Genomic DNA, 13,883 nt, shown 5'->3' with positions numbered 1-13,883 from the left:
GTAAAACTCAGAGATTTCATTTCATTTCAGAACACACCTCCAACTCCTCCTCTTCCTCCTCAAGCCACTGCAGAACGACATTCTTATAATTTGTCATCTCTGTCTTCCGGCGTTTTGACATTTTACTTGTTACGTATATAGGCGCGTGATTGACAATTGTCACCCAAACAAGCTGGTGCAGAGAGAACTTATTTATTACAAACTGTACACGGTAAACAGAAGTGTACTACTGCCGCCATAACAAACACTAACAACTAACGTTCAACTACTGAAAGGCGCAACTCCGAATACCGACACAGAGTGTTGCAAATTTGAGATAAAAATCACTGGGTGACACCTGTCACCCACGCGGCAGGATTAGGATCTAGGATTAACATCGGTCTCTTCTCGCCTACTGTTTCACAATGCAGCGATATACTCTGCCCTATTTGAAGGTGGTCGACCATCACCTCTTCTTCCCATGTAACAGCCCATAGTTCGGAATGTTCATCATGCACATGAAGCAATGTTGTGTACAATATCAAATTCGTAGAAGATTCTCGTCACGCTCACCCACCTTTCAGTTTCCCTGATTATTCTTTACGACATAAAGTCACACAAATGTTGACTCCGGGAGATGTTGTTGTGAGTAATACCACCACAATACATCTTAACATCTCTCCGATTGGCACATACTATCTTCTCACTTACATTCAACTGTTTCGTATTGGGGAAGCAGACAGATTCGCTACTACGGTCACACACGTCGCATTATGTAAAGTCTTGGTCAATGTGCACATGTAGGAGACCTCTAGCAGCATTTTGTTGGGCTTTCATTCATTTCCATAGACTATGCAATATCAAGGCACACGCCAATGTATCACTTCAGCCTAAATTGCACCACTTCTGATTATTTTTTTTTCCTGATAGTTACAAATTCAATTTGAAATTCACTGTAGTTCAACCCTTTTTAATATTTATATTTGGCAGAATTTAAAGTTTATGTGTAAGTATCCTAAAACAATCCGAAGTTCTATAGAGATCCGAAAGCCAGATAATGATATTTACAACTTTCGTGCTGAAAACAATTTCTATATAGGATCATCTCGAGAGTAGTTTGCCTGGCAATTCTTCTCAGCATTAAGATTGCGAATTTCATTTTTCCGATATCCGAATTTTAAATGAATTTGGCATCGTTTTAGGTCTCTATTCTTTTTCTAGCCCAATATAGTGATAAATGTACAAGAACTTGGCGCTATTTTTTTTACATTTATGTTTTTGGTGAGTATTTATGTTACTTTATCTATCTTGTCCTTAAGTTTTGCATACCAGTGTATCTTGAGCATAAATATGTATTAGTAGCCTACGTTAAAATTTATTACTTGTTCGTTACCATTGAGTTATTTACAAGAAAATAAAACAAAATGGAGAGAAGAAAGAAAGGACAGGGTGATGAAGAGCTTGAAATTCATTCAATGCCAAAAAAAAAAAAAAAAAAAAAAAAAAAAATCAAAAATTACGTAAAAAATCAACTTATTCATGGTCCTTGCTTAAGTAAAACAGGGTATAGATGCATACTTAAGTAAAACAGGGTATAGTTCCTCTATTTGGGGTTTTATGTAGAGGGGTCAGTTTAACTCAGTGATTCCCAAAAGGCGCGATTGAAAAAAAAAAAGAAACAAATTTATCCCCTTATTGAATAGAACTCGGGTCTATGCATTATCATTATATGTTCCTCCATTTTACGAAGACGAGGTCGATACATTTCTTTTGAATAATATTTATTGATTAATTTGTATTTACGTAATTTATTAACAACAAAATTCTATAGAACAAGATCTACAGTCTGAAATGAGATTTTAACAAATGTAGTGCGTCCGATATTCTATCCGTGAAACTCGAGCTAGGGATCTTATGCACGAAAGGCAAACACTTTAGCTACAGTAGCCAGAGATGAGGACCCCTGAAAAACACAATAATAAGTTATAATAATATACTGGTATAATTTGTTAATTATATCAAACACATGCATGAGTACAGGTACTTTCAACCTAGAATACTCGATCTTACGAACATATACAACAAAACGAACACAAAATATGTAAGCAACTATTTTCACGAACACATTCCAAAACTGTTTTGTTTCTTCTAATGTTAGTTCTTGTTCTTGAACTTTTTAACGTTCTAAAAACTTAAAAAGGACACGAAACAAATTTCAGTAGTTAGTTAACAGGAAATACTTTTGAAATGAAGGCAAGATTTGTGGTCGTTTTATGGGTCGAATTAACAACCTCTTTCAAATAGGCTAAAATTTCTTTTTAACAGATACCCTATTGCAATGTAGAAGATCCTTTTTTCACTTTTTTTATTAGTTTTGCTATTCCATGTATTTCTTTCAAGGCTCCACAAGTATGTAAAATACAACTCGATGTAAAGAAAAGATAATCGAAGTAATCAACGTCCGCTGTAGAATACGCTTTACCTTAGAACATAAATCAATGTTTTCTTGCAATGGTCGTTTGCTAGCTACACCAAAACGACTTTAACAAATAGGGCCTCGCAATAAATGTCAGCAATACCCATTACAATTCTGAGCAGACTGGCGTCGTACAATTTTCTAACTTATTCTTTTCATTTGCAGCTGTGAAATGAAGTCATGAAAAAACACAGCTGACGCCCATGGATTCTTCGACATCTATAGCAAGAACTGGTGTTAAGAGTTTTCGCGAGAAGTTAACACTGTTTAATTTCTTCCCTTTGAACAAGTAGTATATTTTTTTCTCAAGTCTTTTGGCAATGTTATCACTTTGGAATCATTAAAAAGGAATTTGTAGACTTTGTGAATAGAATGTGTTTCGTCTTATCAAACAATAGTATCTGCTACTGTGTTGATCGTGATGAAAATCAGTTAAAGCAGTGATTAGATGACGTCTCTTCAAAAGAAAACTAAACTTGCATATAAACGTTGTCATTTGTCAATTTAAATGTGTCCAATAGTTGATAGAAGCTATTCATATGGGAGAGCAAATACTTTGATTTAAGAATGTTCCCATAACTTAAAAGCTTTAAATAAAAACTAACATATTATTGTCAATCCTGTAAATTATCTTTTATCACATAGGAACTAGTGACTAGTTATTAATTTAACACCTTTCAATATTAACTTTAATGCAAGGAATGAGTACAAATTTATAGAATTTCTTAACAGTAGCTCAGAGTATGGACAAGTGTTAATTTCCAGGAGAAAGAATAAAACATAGTAATAATTATACCTTTTTTTTTAAAAAAAAAACGTAATATTCCTCTTAAACACGTGGAAATTTAAGCAACACAATAAATGAATGTTTATATTTTTTTATATTCTAAAATGTTATCCTGTCTTACGAACCCAACAGACAAAATGAATATGTCCTTCTCGTTGGTTTAGTGTCCAGCGCTCGTGCAATTTGTACCTGTGGTCCCGTTTTCGATTCCCGATAGAACATTGAACGTATTTGATCCTAAGTCGTAAGTTTACGTCTCATATAGCCCCAGTGCTGGAGATACAAACTTAAAAATAATAAAATAAGAGCAACAATATATATGAATACAGGTTACCGGTTGCAATCCAACTTTCATAGAGGGAGAAGAATGACTTATACTCTGAGAGTTGATCGTCTTTGATTATCTGCGCACCCGCCAACTGCACCAATTTAAGTCCCGGTAGTAAATCGAAACCCATGTTAGTACTAGCTCCTATCCTTCATAAACTAAGTGTTGCATGAGAATGTAAAACACAAACCTCAGCTTAAAGCTGTGACAATAAATAGAAAAGAACTGCGATATGAACAATCTTTTGCCATAATGCTGTTTAGTGTATGAAGGTCTATCGAACGATGTATCACTTGACCCATATTTTCGATTAAAATTTCTAAGTTGGGCCTGGGTCTCCATGAAAGGCGGCCCTGGAGGACACCGCGACAACATCATTCGATTTGCGACATGGCTTTCCTATTTGAGATTTTGTTTGGTTCATTTATGTTCAGCCGTTTCCATATGAGTGGTACTGGACATTTATTTGATACAGGTAACATATCTTGGCTGCCATTTTGAATACGGTGACCAATATGAAAAATCCTTTGCCACATTGCTTTTTAGTTTTTTAAACATGGAGGTGTCACCCGCTCCATGTTTATATTTAGAATTTTAAATTTGGGCCCGGGGCCCCCTTGAAGAGCGGCCCTGAAGGGCACAGCGACATCACCATTCGATTCGCCCTATGGTATTTCCTATTCGAGTTTTTGTTTAGTTCATTTATGTTCAACCGTTTTTGAGATATTTCCGTGGAAGATTAAAATGGGCGACCCTGTATATACCTAGGTATATATATATATATATATATATATATATATATATATATATATATATATATATATATATATATATATATATGAATAAATGGAAGTTGATAGTATTGTGATAAGATTATTGTCCTGTATAGCAATAACAGAATATGTTGTATCCAAGATTTTGCTTTTATTTTGGGTCTATTCTGTATAGGTATAGTAGTTAATGCATTCAAATATGTTAATTTCTTGTAGCTTAATTAGTACAGTAATTAAACGTAATCTGTGAGTATAATTCTTTTAAAGCTAATAATAATGTTTATTTTTTTTATAAATATCCAACAGCGCAGTATGCAAATATGTTTGAAGCTCTATGCCAAGTAACAAATTAAAATAACATTAAAATCAATATGTTATAATTGATCAATATGTTATAAACACCTTGGTTACAGTACAAGTCGTAGGCTTTGTTTATGATTTATAATCGAGAGCGTTATACAGCATTGTGGAAAATAATCACGAATTAAACACAATGTAAAGGAAGAATCTTGTGACGGGAAATAAGAACTATACCATACATTATTATTTGCTCACGACTTGTTAAAAATTGTATTTCTAAATGAGCCGGAGGACACGAAACCAGATCTAGTTTCGTGTTCAGTTGTGGACAAGTTACAATTGCATAAGAATGGTTTTGAAGTCGCTTACTCTTAATTAGCTCAAGTGTAATTAAAAGTCTAGCGTATTCAATACGAGGAAATCATCCCTTCGTGTTCATTACCTGAGTTTTGATACTTTTCCAGTCTCCTAAACATGTATCATCTGCAAGAAGCTAAAACATTACATTAACTTGGCGGGAGAAGTTATTTAGTCCATAGGGGGCCAATGTCGGCTGCCTTTGAAACCGGTAATCAGTATAATTTAACAAGTTAAGAGAAAGCAAACATGCAGGGAGATGACATGAGGCATCCATTTTCTTCCCACAAATTGTCTTTTATTTTATTTGAAATTCGTTGTCTGTGAGCATAAATTTTAATCAATAATGCAATGATTAGTTTTCGCATTTGAGAAATTAATTTTGGGTAATGTTTACATGTTGAAATATGATAATTCCAAATGATAAATCATCAAATTCAACAACCTTTCTCGTAATTACTTGGCGTTCTCAATGAAAACTTCTTTTTTTTTTCGTTGAAAAGACAGCTTGTTACGGTATGACAGCAAAAGTTGCTTACACAGCAATGTATCACTTCAGGCTAAATGTATTAATGCGAATTATGTCGTTATGGACGAGAATTCAAATAGAAGTGGGTAGAAGGGTGGACAAGAATCAAAGCATCATGAAATAGAGAAGATCGACAGTTTGACTAATAAAAACCAGGGTACATATCGTCGCTGTGCCTCGAAGAATCGCTATGTGTTAAAACCGCAACTTTTCTGGAGAAGCAAAAAAACATTCCAAACTATTAAAATTTTGCCAGATACACGGCAACACTTGAAAAATATAATAAAATTGGTTATGCGTATATTATGCACTGAACACTGTTGTAGCTTGCTTCAACAATATTATATTACTATTTTTGTGTCTATTGCGCCTTTATAAGCACATAGAGGATTTGTATACAATAATCAATATGTACGTGATGAGAACCTGAAGCCTTTAATTTCCATTTATTACTTTTTCATTGTTGTGATGAAAAAATTGAATATTCACTTATCACATTATAAGAGACGCTACCTGACACTTTCAGGTTTGTTTGCGCCTCATAACTCGTTTTCGACAAAAATGTCACATAGCAGTTCTTCGAGGCGCAGCGACGATATGTATAAAGAAAGAGAGAGAGAAACATGTGTACAATATTGAGATTTCAAATACTTTTGAAACGAAACAAAAATGGCAAAAACACGTGCACAGGAGTGTACTCCCACGAGATACTCACAAGGAAATTCAGAAAATAAAATATTGCTGGAGGTTTCCCGTATTTTGTTTCATTTCGAATATAGTGTATATATTAAGTATTTTGACCAGAACGTTACATGAAACACTATGCATATATAAAGTAAGTTAAACCATACATTGTTTTATTTTGTTGGTGGAAAGTGACACGAATGACTTCAAGATAGAAGAGTGAAGATATTCTTTAAACTTAATAACACTGACGATAATAAAAATATAGTGATAATAACATACGAAGTTAGTGGATATTCATACCACTCAAATTTATTTATTTATTTGACAACGTACTTGTGCATAAAACCTAATATATTTGATAAGGTTTAGCAGAGATAAAAAATATTTCATTAATTCAGAAACAATCCCTGATGTGAAATTGATAAAGCATTGAAAATATAGCTGTGTAAAATGTATTTTCGCTGAAAGTTTGAGTAATAATGATCAGAATGTTAAAATTTAAGAATTCTTTTTTATGTGACCAAAATTGTAGTAATATTACTTCGCTACTTTGTTCTGAAGTAATAAAATTATCGTACATACAGATTCGTTTCGCACTTGCATAATTAAGATTTGAACATGTTAAATGTTACACGTTTGCTGTAGATGCCCACATAGCTTCTCAGGCATGCTATTGCCGCACAATATATCTGCAGAAATATAGCTTTTCAAATAAAATGTAGGTGCTAAAAGCCCATCGACGAATAAGAGAGAAAGAAAAGTTATATAACCATAAAACAATATAGAATGGAATCTTAGACTGAAAGAGAAAATATGAACAAAATGAAAAAAGAGGACATTATATGAGTATATTCTACAACATATGAAATTTAAATATAATTTTTAAAATATAGCAAACCCCAAAGGGCCCATCCGGTTGCAATGATGTGAACTGACTTTGGAGAAGATGGCTGAAATTCAGCTTAAATGTAGAAGGGACTATACAGATTCTGTATTAGGAAACCAAATTACCCTAAAGTGGATGGAACATAGTCAAAAATCGCACGAAAAATTAACATTAACGTCAATTGAAAATCAATGAAAAAAAGCAAAAATTCCCCCACTTACCTCAAAAAACAAAAAAGAGAAGTGGCAGAAATTTAGCTCAAAAGCATAAGAGACTATGTAGATCCTATATTTCTTCATCTTCGAAAGTTCATAGAGTCAAAACGCCTAGGGAAACTGTTGAAGGTGGCGATTTTGCTTCATGGAAATGTGCGGCCGCATACGGCCAATGTGACGACGAGGACTTTGACGAAGTTTAAATGGGAGGTTCTCCGCCCTACAGCCCCGACCTCTCCTCTTCCGATTTTCGCATCTTTGGGGAACTGGAAAAAGCTCTAAGTGGACACCGTTTCCATTCTGACGATGAGATCATACAGGAGGTGATGGCATGGCTTCGCCAACAGTCCAATGCCTTCTACCAGAAATTCGTCCAGTGGCTTGTGTCATAGTGGACTAACTGCATCACCACCAGAGGTGATTATTTTTAAGGTAGGTGAACAATTTCCCATACTTGTACAGGGTGACTACGAAATAAATGAATTCTTCTCATATTTCTGTTACACGCAGTTCCAGAACAAGAATGATAAATATTCAACATAATCATTTTAGGCAAATATCAATTAACAGGAAATAACGTATTAACCTCCAGGTAGCATATTCTATAAGCATATCAACTTCTGCTATGTTAACTCTAGACACACGGAACTTCAACTATACACATATATTTAATTTCATGAAAAATTTTGATAATCACTATACGGCCCAAAAGATTTTGTTCATGGTTTCGAAGATCCACTGCTGACTTCTTATTAAATTAAATACGATTACTTCCAATAGATTTTGATTATGTATTTCTAATATTTGAATAGAACTTATGTATTTATTTATTTACTTATTTTTGTATGCTGCAGATACCAAGGTGAAAGGAGTCTTACAGCAATTATGGATAAACGCATTATCTTACCGCCAGGCACCTAGAGCAATTCAAAGATGGCGCATCAACTTGAACATTACTTCAACGGTTAATTGTGTGTTTTATTCTATATATATATATATATATATATATATATATATATATATATATATATATATATATATATATATATATATATATATATATATATATATATATGGGCCAAGGGATACAAACTAATTGGATTTCATCGAAAATTGGCGGATGTTTATGTAAAGAGTGTTATATTGCAGAAACAAGCGTGTATTTAGTGTAACACATTCACAAGTGGCAGAAGAACTGCGGCAGATAACGGCAGAAGTAGCAGACCATCAACGTTCATCACAGATAGGAATGGGTGTGACGTCGATGTGAAGATTCGTGAAGAGAGCAGAATGAAGTTTCATTACATTGTAGATACATTGCAAATCTCATTTGGTTCAGTGAGGAGTATCACAAATAATCAACTTGGCTTCCGGAAACTTTGTACGAGCTGGATAACAAAATATCTGAGTGAGGAACAAAAGCCACTTTGAATGGGCATTTCCCTGACCACCTCATACGGTCCATGTCTACTAAGAATTTTCATTCCTTTATCGCATCATAACGGGCGATTAAACTCCAATACCTCTATGGATATCTGAATTAAAACGGCAGAGCATGATATGGAAACATCCGTTGTCGCCGCCCCCCAATAAATTCAAGACTACGTCTGCCAAGAAGACAATGGCTACTGTGTTTTGGAACCGCCAGGTTGTCATTCATGTTGAATCTCTGGCAAATGGTGGGATCACTTCTGCGGACACGTACTATCAAACCATGAACAGGTTGAAATCAGTCATATGTCAGAAACGAAAAGGGGCACTTCGAGAGAGATGTTGCCATTCCACGATAAAGCACGACCGCATGCAGCGCAGTGGACCTATGGGAGTAGGCTATGGTGACTCAGTGGTAGAGCGCTTACTTTTGGCCCGTCGTTCGATCCCGGACCCAGTAAGTTTGTGGTGGACAATATCGTGTCCGTGAGGTTTCTCAGGTTACTCCCATTTTTTTCCACTTTACGATTCCGTCAATTCCGCAATCATCATTCACTCGCCTTAATCATCGTCTCCCTTAGCCTAAAGGTCATAATCGTGGGACTTTAAACTGAAATATTATATGTCATTTAATTTCATTTTCCAAATGGACCCTTACGCACATCATGAGTTTAAACTGAGAAATTCTTAATCGTTCTCCGTATACTCCTGATTTAGCCCTCCCGACTACCGATTATTTGGATCTCTAATAAAACTTCTCCGTTTCCGATATTTAGATACACTGGAGGAGGCGCAACAGGCCTATGGTTATCTGGGTAGGGAACCTGGAGCAACATATCTTTGCAAAATACATGGACGATTTGCCATCACGTTAGAATGCATATTTGAGCCGCAATGAATCGTATATCAAATGAAGGTGTGATATGCCACGCATGATACAGTTTCAGATATATATATATATATATATATATATATATATATATATATATATATATATATATATATATATATATATATATACTTATTTATCTCTGCACTTCTTTTTTTTTCAGTAAATCGAAAATTCAGCTTAATTTTTGATACTACGAAATATGTATGGCTTACCTTTTGCATACTTTTGACCATCCTTGAAATCAGAGCATATCTAATAATTCTCTTGAGAGCATCTTTGGAAATTATATCTTTAGGGAATAAGATGCACGGCTATTGGACAACGATAAAACATGCATTTTTGGATTGCGTGTGTATGGCTACTTTATGCTGATGTGGACTGCCACGCCAAGGTTTCTCTCATTCGAAATAGCGTGTGTTGAAATTTTGCTTTTCCACGATCTTCGACAGCCCTAGCTCTGAAACTATGCATTTCCCTCATAAGTCCATATTAACTTTTTCCCCTCTTATTTTGATTTGAGGAATCACCCTCTCACAGTTTGTCGGTATAGTTCACTAACGCCCGATATATATATATATATATATATATATATATATATATATATATATATATATATATATATATATATATATATATATGTGTGTGTGTGTGTGTGTGTGTGTGTGTGTGTGCGAATCCAGGATATGATCAAGGGAGGGGCTAAACCATAGTTTGCTGTTTTATCCAGCGTAAAGAAATTAGGATTGAAGCCCATTTTATCCAGTGTATACCTAAGCGCCAAGGGGGGGAGCTGTAGCCCCTATGGCCTTCCCATTGAATTCGCACGCGTGTTTACTGCACCTAAAAAACGGAAGAAAAACGAAAAGAAAGATAGGTAAATTGGGGTACTGAGTTTTGGTGTAGCGATCACTGTACTGCAATCCTCACGTAAGTACAATTGGGGGTCCGTTGTGGGAGAAAACCTCGTGTTTGTGGGATTTTTTCCCGTTATTTTGTAACACTTTTTGAGTCCAATAGTTTCTCCGTCATCATTCACTTGTATCCACGAATCAAAATACAATTTTGATCAAAATACAAAGTACGTGTATAAACATTTATACATTTCATTTTAGTTATATATATATATATATATATATATATATATATATATATATATATATATATATATATATATATATATATATATATATAACTAAATTAATTACTGTTATTTATTGATATTATATATTTATATAATTGATGCTATTTAAATTATTATTGCTGTCAATGTTATCTTGTTTTCGCCATTCTCTGTGACTGCATCAATTCGTAAAGACATTATTTGTGAAAGTCTCTGAACATCTATAGAAGCTTACAAACTGCTTAAACGAGTTCTTCATATTGTTCAAAGCTTTAGGAGCGAGAACAAACCATGTAAATGTTGTCAAAACGTAAATCACTATCAGTAACTAAATGTAAAGAAACTATTAACTTCGTGTACTCGATGCATGCTATTTCTTTCGTCTAGTCTGATCAGTAGAAAAGATCTGGAAATAATTTACGATTGAACTTTAACATTTCCTAGTCACACTGAGAACGAACTATTGAAGAACTGGAAAGTCAAAAGTTCGGCCGATAAACAGGTTTTGTATTCTCTCTCTCTCATGTATATATATATATATATATATATATATATATATATATATATATATATATATATATATATATATAACATACACAACGACTTTTAGAAGACTAAGCTGAGAATATACTGTGTATCCTTCTGATTCCCAGATGTTTGCGAATACGGATATTTAGATAGTCACTGTACAATTTCTCGAACCGCTTGATCCAATTTTCCTAGCTTTAAAAGAGATCCCTCACTTCCTAAAAGTACTCTGTTAAGTGGTGAACCCTTTCTTTCTTTCTTTCTTTTTTTTTTTTTTAAATAGGGATGTTAACACACAAAATCATATACATTAGAGTAATATTGTACAGATGCCTCCAAAGACGTTGCATCGGACATAGTTATGGTCTAATGTAGAATATGTGACCCTGTTGACCGATACTCATCAACTACACTTCCAATCCTTAGCGTTATTTGGAAATTCCAGAAGGCAGAGTGTTTTGTTCTTTGCTAAATGAAGACAAGAGGTATCCCTGTTACTTCCAAAAGAATTAAGCCGCATTGTACTATTATATAGTGGCTCATATGACTCAATATGTAACTCGCTCGTCATTACATGGAACTACGTGCTCGAGCGGAATGACCACCTACATTGCTTGACCTCACTCCCTTTACTTTTGTCTCTAGAGTCATGCTAAAGTAATATTATACACTGTAAAATTTCGGGAAAGATGTCGTCTTGAACAACAATTTTTCGCTCACCTTGTATGCTAAGAAGCGTTAAAGAAACCTACTGTAAAAATCACATATTAATCAATCTATTAACAATTTTAAGTAATCGACAGACAATGGAAACTACTTCAGTTTTAATGCATGAAGTCTCAAATGGAGAAATAAGTTATAAAGTATTTGTGCTTTCGGGATATTTTGTATTTAGTAACATACCAATTAATCTTAATGATTAACTCTCTTCTTGACTTTACAGAACTTACTTTCTTCACGTTTTAGGGATTACTGCTTCTTGAAACATTAATACGTTGAAAATCTCTATGTGTCTGTGTGCTATTTACTACAATTTCAAAGTATGCTACGAGTGCCCAAGTACTGGAAGTATTAACTTTAAGAACTGGTGGTCGTCACCCTTGTGCGTTTGCAGGTCTCCTTGCTGCAGCAATGGCTGACTCTCTTGTGGGGGTGGTATGGTAAACGCTCAAGACATACATTTTAAAGCATGAACATTTTTTTTTTCCATTCTTGGAAGTACTTGAAGATGTTAATATCCACATACAAAGAAAAGAGTGAACAATTCACTTTAACAATTCTAAGATGCTAAGATACGATTAAAATCCAAAATTAAATTGAGCAAGTTTATCAAAATAAGCTAAGTTTGCTAGTTAATTATAGATATGTTTCCTCAAATTTGAGACGTAGTTGAGAGCTTTCAATTCACCCGAAATTTGTAGTATCAGCTCCATTAGCACATATAATTTTCATTCGTTTTCACTCCTCATATCGCAATTTCATAAGTGTGTTCCTTTTCCACATTCATTATCTTACACTATATAATTTAAGAGCTCCTTCATGGCTAAGCGGTCAGCGCACGCGCCTTTGTCTTCGGAGACCCCGGTTTGATTCAAGGCTGGAGCTCATATGGTTCGCATTCCACATTAGTCAGTAGGTCCCGTCTCATATAGCCTCGATGCTGAAAGGGACGTTAAACTCAAAATCAACTCTATATTTTACCGAGTATTGTACTGTATGGGGCAGAAATATGGATATTACGCAAAAATGATGAAAAAGGCCCGGAAGCTTTCAAATTGTGGGTGTGAAGAAGAACGTAGTGAGTTAGCTGAGTAGAGCGAATAATGAACGTAATTGTCATAAGTTATTTTAGAGCTATTCGCTTCTATAAAAAGACATTTTTTTTTAAATGTATATATAAAACCAAAAAATTCTGACTCATTCATGTCTGACTTATGGTAATTTTGACCATGTTCTTGAATAGATTAGAATTTCATTGTTAAGCTATTCGTCATTTTTTCAGTTACTGGCCAGACTAGGGTATTTTTTTTTTCATAATTTGAAATTTTTGGTTGAAAGTCAGCAAATAATAATAAACTTCAAACTATGCCAAATCACTGATTTGTGACCCGAGTCAATTGAGATAAAATTGTTTCGAATTAAAGGTAGAATAACTCCCTTCAAGATATAGGTCAAATTTTCATTTATCCTTTGTATATATTATCTGTACATATAACTACTAAGCACAGGGTGGACTTTATCTATCTTTTAAAATAATCGATAAAATTAATGCAATTTTGTAAGGTGCAAGTATCGATGGGGAACATTGTTTGACGTACTCTGTAATAAGACAATATTAACAGTGTTGCCAATCGAACATACAGTTTTTTTTTTAATGATCTGCTTCATATGATTGCACCCTATGAACCGTCATATTCGTCTCGCAAACTTACAATATTACATTTAATATTCACTATTACAAACTAAGGACGCTGCAGGATCACTAAAATGAGGGGCGTGGTGGTTCAGTGGTAGAGCGTTCACTTCTGGTGTTTGAGGTCCCTGGTTCGATCCTAGCTCGCTCCGTGTGGACTTTGTGATGGACAAACACCTTGT

This window comes from Thermobia domestica, chromosome 6, assembly GCF_964235325.1.
Source record: "Thermobia domestica chromosome 6, izTheDome1.hap1.1, whole genome shotgun sequence".
Classification (NCBI taxonomy): domain Eukaryota; kingdom Metazoa; phylum Arthropoda; class Insecta; order Zygentoma; family Lepismatidae; genus Thermobia; species Thermobia domestica.
This window is presented reverse-complemented; position numbering follows the sequence as displayed.